General features: G+C 43.5%; 1 protein-coding gene across 6 annotated transcripts in view; it reads right to left on the bottom strand.

Moving 5' to 3' along the window:
- LOC135109894 (protein CREBRF homolog) overlaps positions 1–10,645 on the bottom strand; it is a 34,969-nt gene extending 24,324 nt beyond the window's left edge. For 2 of the 6 annotated variants that reach the window (XM_064021735.1, XM_064021736.1), the window contains exon 1: positions 10,244–10,645. The gene's annotated coding sequence lies outside the window, so the exon portion shown is untranslated. The remainder of the gene's footprint in view (positions 1–10,243) is intronic. The other 4 variants (XM_064021732.1, XM_064021731.1, XM_064021739.1 and 1 more) reach the window with 4 other exon arrangements.

Consider the following 10,645-nt stretch of genomic DNA (forward strand, 5'->3'; position numbering starts at 1 on the left):
ACTCCACCCTTACTTACCCCGGCCTCTCCCCGACCCTGCCCCGCCCAGCACAGGACCCAAGCACGGTGCACCCCACACTTGCTTGCCCGGTCGTCCTGTTACCTGCAGCCAAGACGGACGTGGGGCAAAAAGTCACAAAGGAAAGGAGTCAAGGGCAGTCATGAAGGGCAGGAACAGGTCATCGCCAAATAAAGGCTAGTCTGGTCTTGACCTAAGTAATGTATCAAGTACTTTTCTTTAAGGATTGTAGTTGTGCTATGTTGATAGAATAAGTGTTGTTAGTATTTGCTAATGTAATGTACAGTTTTAGGGATCACAAACGATTACCATTGCAAATATACTCCTATACCTAATGTTACTGAAACTGAAAAGGAACCCAGGGATAGATGAATCACAAGGAACAATAAGAGCCACAAACAAACTCTACCCAAATTACACTAAACTCGCAGATAAACAAAGACACATAAAGAAAAATTAGTCTACAAAGAACAAAACAATATAACACTCACAATCTCACCTCAGCTAAACGGACTAAAAAAAAGTAAACACGAAAACAAAGCAAATATGGAACAAAAAAACAAATATTTCAGAAAAAGAAATGCGAGCACAATAAGAAAAAAAATAACGATTTGAATGATATAGTAGTAGTAGTAGTAGTAGTAGTAGTAGTAGTAGTAGTAGTGGTAGTAGTAGTAGTAGAGAAACCCATACGTATATCACAAAGAAAAGACACCACCATCACCACAACCGTCAACACAAACAAACATCAGAACTGTAGCCACGACAGTTAGCGGAAATTAAGACAAAGATGAGGTGCACCACCACCGCTGCAGGAGATGAGGAGATCGCCAGCACCGCCACAAAGAACGACACAGAGGCCAAAGGCGGCGCCAAAGTGGATAAGTGAAGAAAACAGTCATCGAGAGAGAGAGAGAGAGAGAGAGAGAGAGAGAGAGAGAGAGAGAGAGAGAGAGAGAGAGAGAGAACCATCACCTTCACCGCCTCCACCAAGCAACACAGGTAAGGAAGAAGCTTCACATTGTTGCCAGCTGGTGTGTGTATGTGTGAGCGCGCAACGGAGAGGAGGGATAGGAGGGAAGACGAGGAGGAGGAGGAGAGGGAGGGAAGACAGGAAAGCGGGAAGGGGGAGAGAGCAGGGGAGGCCACGGCAGGGAGAGGAAGAGAGGGGGGTAACTTATTTTTTGTATACTATCACACTTGCCTGCTCCGTCCGCCCCTCCCCGCTCGCCCGCTCGCATCAGGAAGTGTTACCCTCTGGTGGGCTTGCAAGAAGGTAACGGAAGCGAATGTTTGCGTGGATACAGAAGATTAGACTTTAGGAATTAGTGCTGAGTAACTTCACATGTTGATGTTCAAATGACTTGGCTTTATTTTATATTTAGACAGATAAGAACGTGCACACGAAGAAAAGATGGTGTTGTTTTGTTCGGTGTTTAGCAGATAGAAGGAAAACAGTGGGACAAAACGAAGGTGTAGTTAGAGGAGGCTTGTTAAATGACTTGTTATTATCGCATTCAGATAAAAAAAAAAAATGAACACTCACAAAGAAAAAGAAATAGGTTTTAATGTGTTCAGCAGAGGGAAGGAAAAGAACGCTGGGATAGAAGGAAGGGGTAGTTGGGAGAGGCACCAAAGTGTTTGACAGAATGAGATCACAGGAGCACCTACAGGAACGCGGTAGCAGGCATAAAAAGAGAAAACACTGAATGGCTTGCAACGATTGCAGCAGCACACTGAGGCAGGCCAAGAATAAAAAGATTTGAAAGAAAGGAAGAAAGGCAGGCAGGTTGAGGTATGGAGTGTGTGTGTGTGTGTGTGTGTGTGTGTGTGTGTGTGTGTGTGTGTGTGTGTGTGTGTGTGTGTGTGTGTGTGTGTGTATATATATATGTATACATATATATATATATATATATATATATATATATATATATATATATATATATATATATATATATATATATATATATATATATATATATATATATATATATATATATATATATATATATATATATATATATATATATAGAGAGAGAGAGAGAGAGAGAGAGAGAGAGAGAGAGAGAGAGAGAGAGAGAGAGAGAGAGAGAGAGAGAGAGAGAGAGAGAGAGAGAGACCATTGTCACTAGTTGTGCCTCTGCAAGACTCGTGTGTCAAGCATGGCAATCGTTCCTCCCGGGGATGCAAGTGGCGGGGCGAGTCAAGGTCGCTTGCTCCACGTGGCCGCTTGTGATTCTTATCGCTGAGTGTTGTCAACACTTCGATGCCCAGCCAGCCACTCCCTCTCGCGGCCTTACTCTTTAGATTGCTTAGTAGATGACGGTACTATTACACAAACAAACAAAAGGGAGGAAGAGAGCATACCTATTCAAAAACACTATTACACAAGCGAACTAAAGGGAAGAAGAGAGCATACCTATTCACAAGCATTATTACATAGGTGAAGTGAAGGAAGGAAAAGAGCATACCTATTCAAAAGCACTATTACACGAGCGAACTAAAGGGAGGAAGAGAGCATGCTTATTCAAGACCACTATTACATATGCGAACTAATGGGACGAAGCCACGGAAGAAAGCAAACCTAAGCTATTTATCACTGTTACGCAAGAGGTTAATAAAGAGACTATAATATAATATAATAATAATAATAATAATAATAATAATAAATCTCCATCTATCATTCCTATCCATAAACGTGTCTTACCTAAGTTTAAGCTCTATATTATTTCAAGAACACTAAGAATCTGATAACACAAAACTTAAGCTGCATTCTAAAACCTCAAGCAGATTCCCTGTTGCTCGACACTTCTTTGAGATAATACCAAATAAACAAATATTTAGATTAGTTAACAAAATAATGAGTACATAAACAAACAAAAGCTCGCACAAACAAGCCATGAGGCAAATAACCAAACGAGTAACCAAATGAATAAAACAATTACTGCATAAACAAACACACATACACAAACGCAAGTCATGAAACAAATACAAGAACAAAGCAACTGCATACATAAACAAATTTACAAAACAACACAATAAAAGATAAACAAACAAACGAATCATAAAACCAGCAAACAAATAATAAATACACAAAACAACACAAACAAAACCATAAAATCAATAAATAAAGAAACCAGTAAATAAATGAGATACCCTAGGGAGGAAAAAGTCACCCCACCAGGCTAACCATGTGGATCTCCTTGAAGGATGTGGTACGCATTCCTGAAAGCCCCTACTGTCCCTCCTTCCCTCCTTCCCCATACACGGGTTTCCAAGGAAGCGTGGGTGGCTTTAAAACATTTCCTCGTGTACTTGTTTGTTGTTTCATAGGTTATGTTCTCGTGTTTTCTGTTGTTTTCTGGTGTTCTTAATGTTTTGGATGTTTATGGCCACTATAGTTGTTGCTGCTCCTATTTTTTTTTTATTATTTTTTTTTTACTGAAAGACGTAGTAAATTCTGGTTCTCTTCCTTCACGGGTTGTGTTCGCATGTTATATTGTTTGTTTTTGGAGTTATTGATGCTGGGGTGTTTATTTACAACAACAAGTACTACATTATTAAGGTTAGTATGCCACCTAACAGAAACAAGGTCATAACATTACACACACACACACACACACACACACACACACACACACACACACACACACACACACAAAGCTCATAACACTACATGCATACATTAATTTCATACAAAATATAAGCATGAGAGAGAGAGAGAGAGAGAGAGAGAGAGAGAGAGAGAGAGAGAGAGAGAGAGAGAGAGAGAGAGAGAGAGAGAGAGAGAGAGAGAGAGAGAGAGAGAGAGAGAGAGAGCATAAGAAATAAGGGAAGCTGCAAGAAGCGACCAGGCTTACACGTGGCAGTCCCTGCAGAGAGAGAGAGAGAGAGAGAGAGAGAGAGAGAGAGAGAGAGAGAGAGAGAGAGAGAGAGAGAGAGAGAGAGAGAGAGAGAGAGAGAGTGAAATCCATCAATACATGTTAATCAAGCTGTTTTTATATTTGTATATTTACAGGAACATCGAGAATTTCAGTGTCCCCTCAAGTCTTTTCATGAGGGGAGATGCTTTCGTCCCCATCGTCCGCCTTACAACTTAAATAATCAATGATCCTCAAGGCCTCACGCTGCCGAGAGAGAGAGAGAGAGAGAGAGAGAGAGAGAGAGAGAGAGAGAGAGAGAGAGAGAGAGAGAGAGAGAGAGAGAGAGAGAGAGAGAGAGAGAGTAGCAATGTCGATCCAGAGAGAGAGAGAGAGAGAGAGAGAGAGAGAGAGAGAGAGAGAGAGAGAGAGAGAGAGAGAGAGCGGGGGGGGAAGCCTGTATTTAGAAACGCTGCCCTCACCATGTTTATTTTCAAAGGCCACAGAGATGATTAGCCGGGTTTCCACGAGTGTTTCTCCCTTCATTAATGTAGAAATCTAGTTAATTTGTCACCAGAACCATAAAAAAAACGCCCTTACAAATCCGTGTAACTCTAACTAGAGCATTTTGAAAGTAGTGGAGATGCGGGAAGGTGTTCTGGAATATGGTCAGAGGGAAGAGCGAGAGGGAGAGGAAGATGGCATATGGATGGTGCAAGGTAAACCACAACAATCTTATCAATTACTTCACAGCGGCCCCTGCAACCTTCACAAGGGGGATGAAGTGTGATACTAAGGGCGATACCATGGGGGGGGAAGGGAGGACACAAGGCAACGAGGAGAACCCAAGTGACGCAACAGTATATACGCAAAATCTAGGATGATTTCTTTCATGTGGGAGCGCAGTGGCGAGTGCAGGAGTGCTGGCGGGTGGCTGGAGGGCGGGCAGTGGGACAGAGGAGGGCAGCATGTTGATAAGGCAGGGTATGTGTGTACTAGCTGACCGTTACGTAGGGCTCCAGACACGTGATGAGAGCGAGCACACACACACACACACACACACACACACACACACACACACACACACACACACACACAAGAACAGGTGCCAATTGGCTATTCTCCATATTTCTATCTTGCCCTGACTCATCATTTCCAAGAGAGAGAGAGAGAGAGAGAGAGAGAGAGAGAGAGAGAGAGAGAGAGAGGGAGGGAGGGAGGTTTGTAAGAGAGGCTAGTCATGTCGGATCGTGAATGGCTAGCTAGTCAAGAGTACACGAGCACCGGGAGTCAGTGAAGCCAGCAAGCCAGGCCGCCACTCCCTCCCGGACCTAACTTTCTCTCTCTCTCTCTCTCTCTCTCTCTCTCTCTCTCTCTCTCTCTCTCTCTCTCTCTCTCTCTCTCTCTCTCTCTCTCTCTCTCTCTCACACACACAGAGAGAGAGAGAGAGAGAGAGAGAGAGAGAGAGAGAGAGAGAGAGAGAGAGAGAGAGAGAGAGAGAGAGAGAGAGAGAGAGAGAGAGTGCGCATGTGTGCCCTTCAAGAACGTCCTGTGAGGAGGGAGTATGCATGTACCGTACGCTGATTGTGGTTAAGGTGTGTGTGTGTGTATGTGTGTGTGTATGTGCGTGTGTGTGTGTGTGTGTGTGTGTTGGTTAAGATGAGAGAGAGAGAGAGAGAGAGAGAGAGAGAGAGAGAGAGAGAGAGAGAGAGAGAGAGAGAGAGAGAGAGAGAGAGAGAGAGAGAGAGAGAGAGAGAGAGTGTGTGTGTGTGTGTGTGTGTGTGTGTGTGTGTGTGTGTGTGTGTGTGTGTGTGCGCGCTGAGATGCTGGGAAGTGTGTGTGTGTGTGTGTGTGTGTGTGTGTGTGTGTGTGTGTGTGTGTGTGTGTGTGTGTTGGTTAAGATGAGAGAGAGAGAGAGAGAGAGAGAGAGAGAGAGAGAGAGAGAGAGAGTGTGTGTGTGTGTGTGTGTGTGTGTGTGTGTGTGTGTGTGTGTGTGTGTGTGTGTGTGTGTGTGTGTGTGCGCTGAGATGCTGGGAAGTGTGTGTGTGTGTGTGTGTGTGTGTGTGTGTGTGTGTGTGTGTGTGTGTGTGTGTGAATGAGCGTGTATGAATGACTTCACAGGTCAGTGACTTCTGTCTGGCGATAAAACTCACCCAAGCCTCCTTCCCAATCCTCCTCCTACTCATATCTGATACCAGCCATACAACACAACACAAACACGCAACCATAGGAAGTAAACATCACCAGACACGCACTCCCTAAATACCAGTAACACCCGATGCACAAGTAACTTTTTAAAATCACTCTTCTCGGAGGCTGACTCACACAAGCAACAGGTTTTAGTGAAGGATATTGTACCCTTTGCAGGAAGCTCAGCAAACGTTAGAACAATAAAAACACCAGTGAATACTCAAGCTTTACAAGTGCTACCTAACATTGTCCTCTCTGTAGAAAGGTCAACAAGCGTAAAAGAACAGTGAGCACAGGAGAAATCAGGCTTTTACGAGCATTACCTAATACTGAGTCCTTTGTAGTAAGACCAACAATCGTTAAGACATTAAACATGAGAGCATCGTCAGGCTTTTATAAATGTTACCTAACTCGTGATAACGTTTCTACAATCGAAGACTCATCATCCCTGATAACCATATTTGCTCTTCTTATTTTATCTATTTACTGATTTATAACTCTTTTTCCTCCTTGTTAGATTTAGGTGCTAATGGGAATATATACTTGTACGTGTTACTTCAGTTTAAGGAACCCTAGATATTTTGACAGCACGGGGCACTAAGACTTAAATCAGTAATTTATTTTGCTGTTAATGGTGCTTTACAAAATTACAGTCTAACGTTAACTGCGCCTGATCATTATATCAAACTCCAGACGCCACAGCAAACGCAGAAGTATAAACTCCAGCAAAACCAACAGAAATGATCACAATGATGCTGTGAACGTTAACGACAGACACCCAGAAGAACATACCATCATAACTGCCGCAAGAATCAAAGAACATGGCGGCTGGAGTGAGTAGTAATCAGAGAAAACGAAAAAAAAAAAAATAGTAATAATAATTGTCTCGTTCTAGCACATTCTTCACATCGGACTTTCACTTGTACGCTAACCACAAAATAATGTAAATGTACGAGGCTGATCATGCTGTACACGTTCAGAGGGTAAGGAGACTGAGTGAGAGGAGAGAGACGAGCAAGTGAGTGGTGTGGTATGACTGGCGAGGCCCATATTCAGAAACAGTTTGCTCTCACCACGACGATTTTCAAAGGCCGCAGAAATGATTAGCTGGGTTCTCATGACTGTTTCTCCAGCTAATAACGCAGAAATCACGTTAAACTGTCACTAGAATTATGAAAATATCCCTAAAAACTTATGTAACTTCAACCACAGCCGTTGGAATCTCGTGAAGGTGCGGCGCAGAAATGTTTCAGAGTAAGCCCTCAGCCAGGGAGCGGGTGGACACAGGAGTAGCTTGACTGACACAGGCATGAAGAAGCCTATTTGCCACTCTGCTCATCTCGTTGACATATTTGTAGAGCCAATTGCTGAAGGAGAGGTTACCCCACTCCACCCACCTCAACCATTCATCTCCACACAGCCCCAGCACCCACACTGCTACGCATACTGTACACAGCACATCGCATCACCACACAAACACGCATTCATACGCTCTCAACAGTGATGTAATGCAGGGTATGAGAGAGAGAGAGAGAGAGAGAGAGAGAGAGAGAGAGAGAGAGAGAGAGAGAGAGAGAGAGAGAGAGAGAGAGAGAGAGAGAATCTAATTGGCTTCATGGTCATGCCAAGATGCTACTTCCCAGTACTCAGATTTCCTTGAAGCTTTAGAGTAGTGAGGAAGGGAGAGAGAGAGAGAGAGAGAGAGAGAGAGAGAGAGAGAGAGAGAGAGAGAGAGAGAGAGAGAGAGAGAGAGAGCCTGGAAAACGAGGAAACTGTTATAATTCAATTTGATCGTAAACATCTTAGCTGAAAACTCTCTCTCTCTCTCTCTCTCTCTCTCTCTCTCTCTCTCTCTCTCTCTCTCTCGTGCGTACGATATGAAACAATATTCATACCTCTGTGTGTGTGTGTGTGTGTGTGTGTGTGTGTGTGTGTGAGAGAGAGAGAGAGAGAGAGAGAGAGAGAGAGAGAGAGAGAGAGAGAGAGAGAGAGAGAGAGAGAGAGAGAGAGAGAGAGAGTTCGATATTTCTCTCCCCCTCGTGCTGCATAAAACAAACATTACATCAAATAGAGAGAGAGAGAGAGAGAGAGAGAGAGAGAGAGAGAGAGAGAGAGAGAGAGAGAGAGAGAGCATGAGTATTGAATCTCTCTCTCTCTCTCTCTCTCTCTCTCTCTCTCTCTCTCTCTCTCTCTCTCTCTCTCTCTCTCTCTCTCTCTCTCTCAACGATTCGTGTCAATCAGGATACAATGGCAGAGTTGTGTCAATCCTACTCGTGTTTCGCTGCGCCGCGGGCTGAGACGGCAGGAGCTGGGAAGAGAACCACTAACCTACTACTACTACTACTACTACTACTACTATAGGCATACGTCAACTGAAGCTTATATTATTTGATTTTTCCCCATCATCACCATCATCACAAATAACTGAAGCAAATACTACTACTACTACTACTACTAAAAAAAATATTATTACAAGTAAAACAAGAACGACGTGGACAACAACCACGACCACCGCAAACAACAAGAACAACAACAACAACAACAATAAACCTGATTATACTTACAAATATTTTCCTGTTTTGAAAGACAAGATTGCATAACACCAGGAAAGAAAAGAAGGAATTAAAGAGAGAGAGAGAGAGAGAGAGAGAGAGAGAGAGAGAGAGAGAGAGAGAGAGAGAGAGAGAGAGAGAATGTCAAAATACAAGACCCTTCTGCACTTTCCTCCTTTCTGTTTCGTGGAAATGTGTAGGTTCCTTAAGGGGGAATCCCAGCCCTCTGTCCTTGAGAGAGAGAGAGAGAGAGAGAGAGAGAGAGAGAGAGAGAGAGAGAGAGAGAGAGAGAGAGAGTCTATATTCTCTCCTACCAATGCTACACACACACACACACACACACACACACACACACACACACACACACACACACACAGTTCTACTGCATCCATACCTCCCCCGTATCTCTAATAACATCCAACATCCTTCACGAACAACCAAAAATAATAATGAAAAAATAAATAATAAATAAATAGAAAACAGATTTGTGCAGCATGACACCCATCAGTTATATAACCAGCGAATATGGCGGACACCCGTTCACCAAACCAGATACTACCAGACCACCCGGGCCTTGCATTAGTACCAGGACAGCGCTACAGGGAGATGCGTGAAGCCCAATATGAAGTTGACAAAAGCACAGCGCGAGGTAAACAAAACATCCACGCCCACAGGTACACCACGTGATCTCAGTCAATAATCTCTACGGTGCCACATATCGACCTAACACTTCCACTAATACTAAACTGGTTGTGATCAAAAGACTCCTAGGGTACTTCGGAGTTCATGTAGTGTATAATGGTATAGGCTGTGTGGTGTGTGAGGTTTTGTTTATATAATCTTATCCTCTGTACACGTGTCAATAACAAACGGAGAGGTGGCAACGGCGCCTTGACGTAAACACAGCGCTACGCTCAGTAAGGGGCCCATCGCACAGAAGCCTTTAAGTGATACTGCCATTTTGTTTCTTACTCCTATTTTCACACACTTTCCTGTTGACATGTGCATCACGTGAACCAATGATTAACACAAATTATATGTTGATCTAATATAATTGGTTAATTACGCTACACTAGATGCTATGGTCAAATGACATATGAAAAATAATTGATTCTTGAGAATTACTATGGAAAAATAAACGTCCAATTGGTAATAATACTAAATTATTACGATGACAGTGTAAGAGACTGCATGTGGTGGTCACTAACGGTGCAGGCTGTCTGTGTGCATCAAAGTGCCACGTTCAAGGTTGTGCCATTTATAAAACACGACCCGTTAGGCTAACAACAAACCAGCCCTGCTACACGCGAGCTGAGAAAACATCTTGGGGTATTTATCTATGCACCGAAGGAACACGAGCGTGCGGACGCGCGCGCACACTCACAAGCGCTCGCGCGCCCACACACACACACACACACACACACACACTTACACACACAAAGAAAGAGGTCCTGAACAATCCTCGAAATCAATGTAAACTAGTAAAATATATCATCTGGTCTTTCAACTATTTTCGCAACTGCTACCACATGGCTCACAATAATAGCATGTCATATACATTACTACATAAAAATGTAACAGGAAAACATTGACATTTCCTTATAAGAAATGATGAACACTCACCTACACAGGCAGATTGTTTCTTCCAAGAGAGGAGGCACTGAGCCAGCAGCCAGTCTCTGCTCCACACACTCACACACCAAAGCTCTCCACCACCACCACCACAGTTACAAGATGGATATGTCACTGGGGCGAGAGTAACTCCGTGTCACGATAAACAGGATACGTGGAAAGCTTCACACACAATGGTTCACTGTAAGGATACGATCAAGCTTGGATTTCAGCTTAATCTCAATGGTTTGGGGGCGTACTTTCTCTCTGACTCGTTTCACTCTCAGGTTTGTTTTGGTCTTGGTCGAGGAAGTCCACGGGGTCAGGCTAGTACATCATGCAACCAATCACAGGGGGCCTCTTTTCCTCGCTGGAGCACGGGCCAATGCAAGGTCAGAATACAGACGGGGAAGG

The sequence above is a fragment of the Scylla paramamosain genome, chromosome 19, assembly GCF_035594125.1.
Source record: "Scylla paramamosain isolate STU-SP2022 chromosome 19, ASM3559412v1, whole genome shotgun sequence".
In the NCBI taxonomy this organism is placed as follows: Eukaryota; Metazoa; Arthropoda; class Malacostraca; order Decapoda; family Portunidae; genus Scylla; species Scylla paramamosain.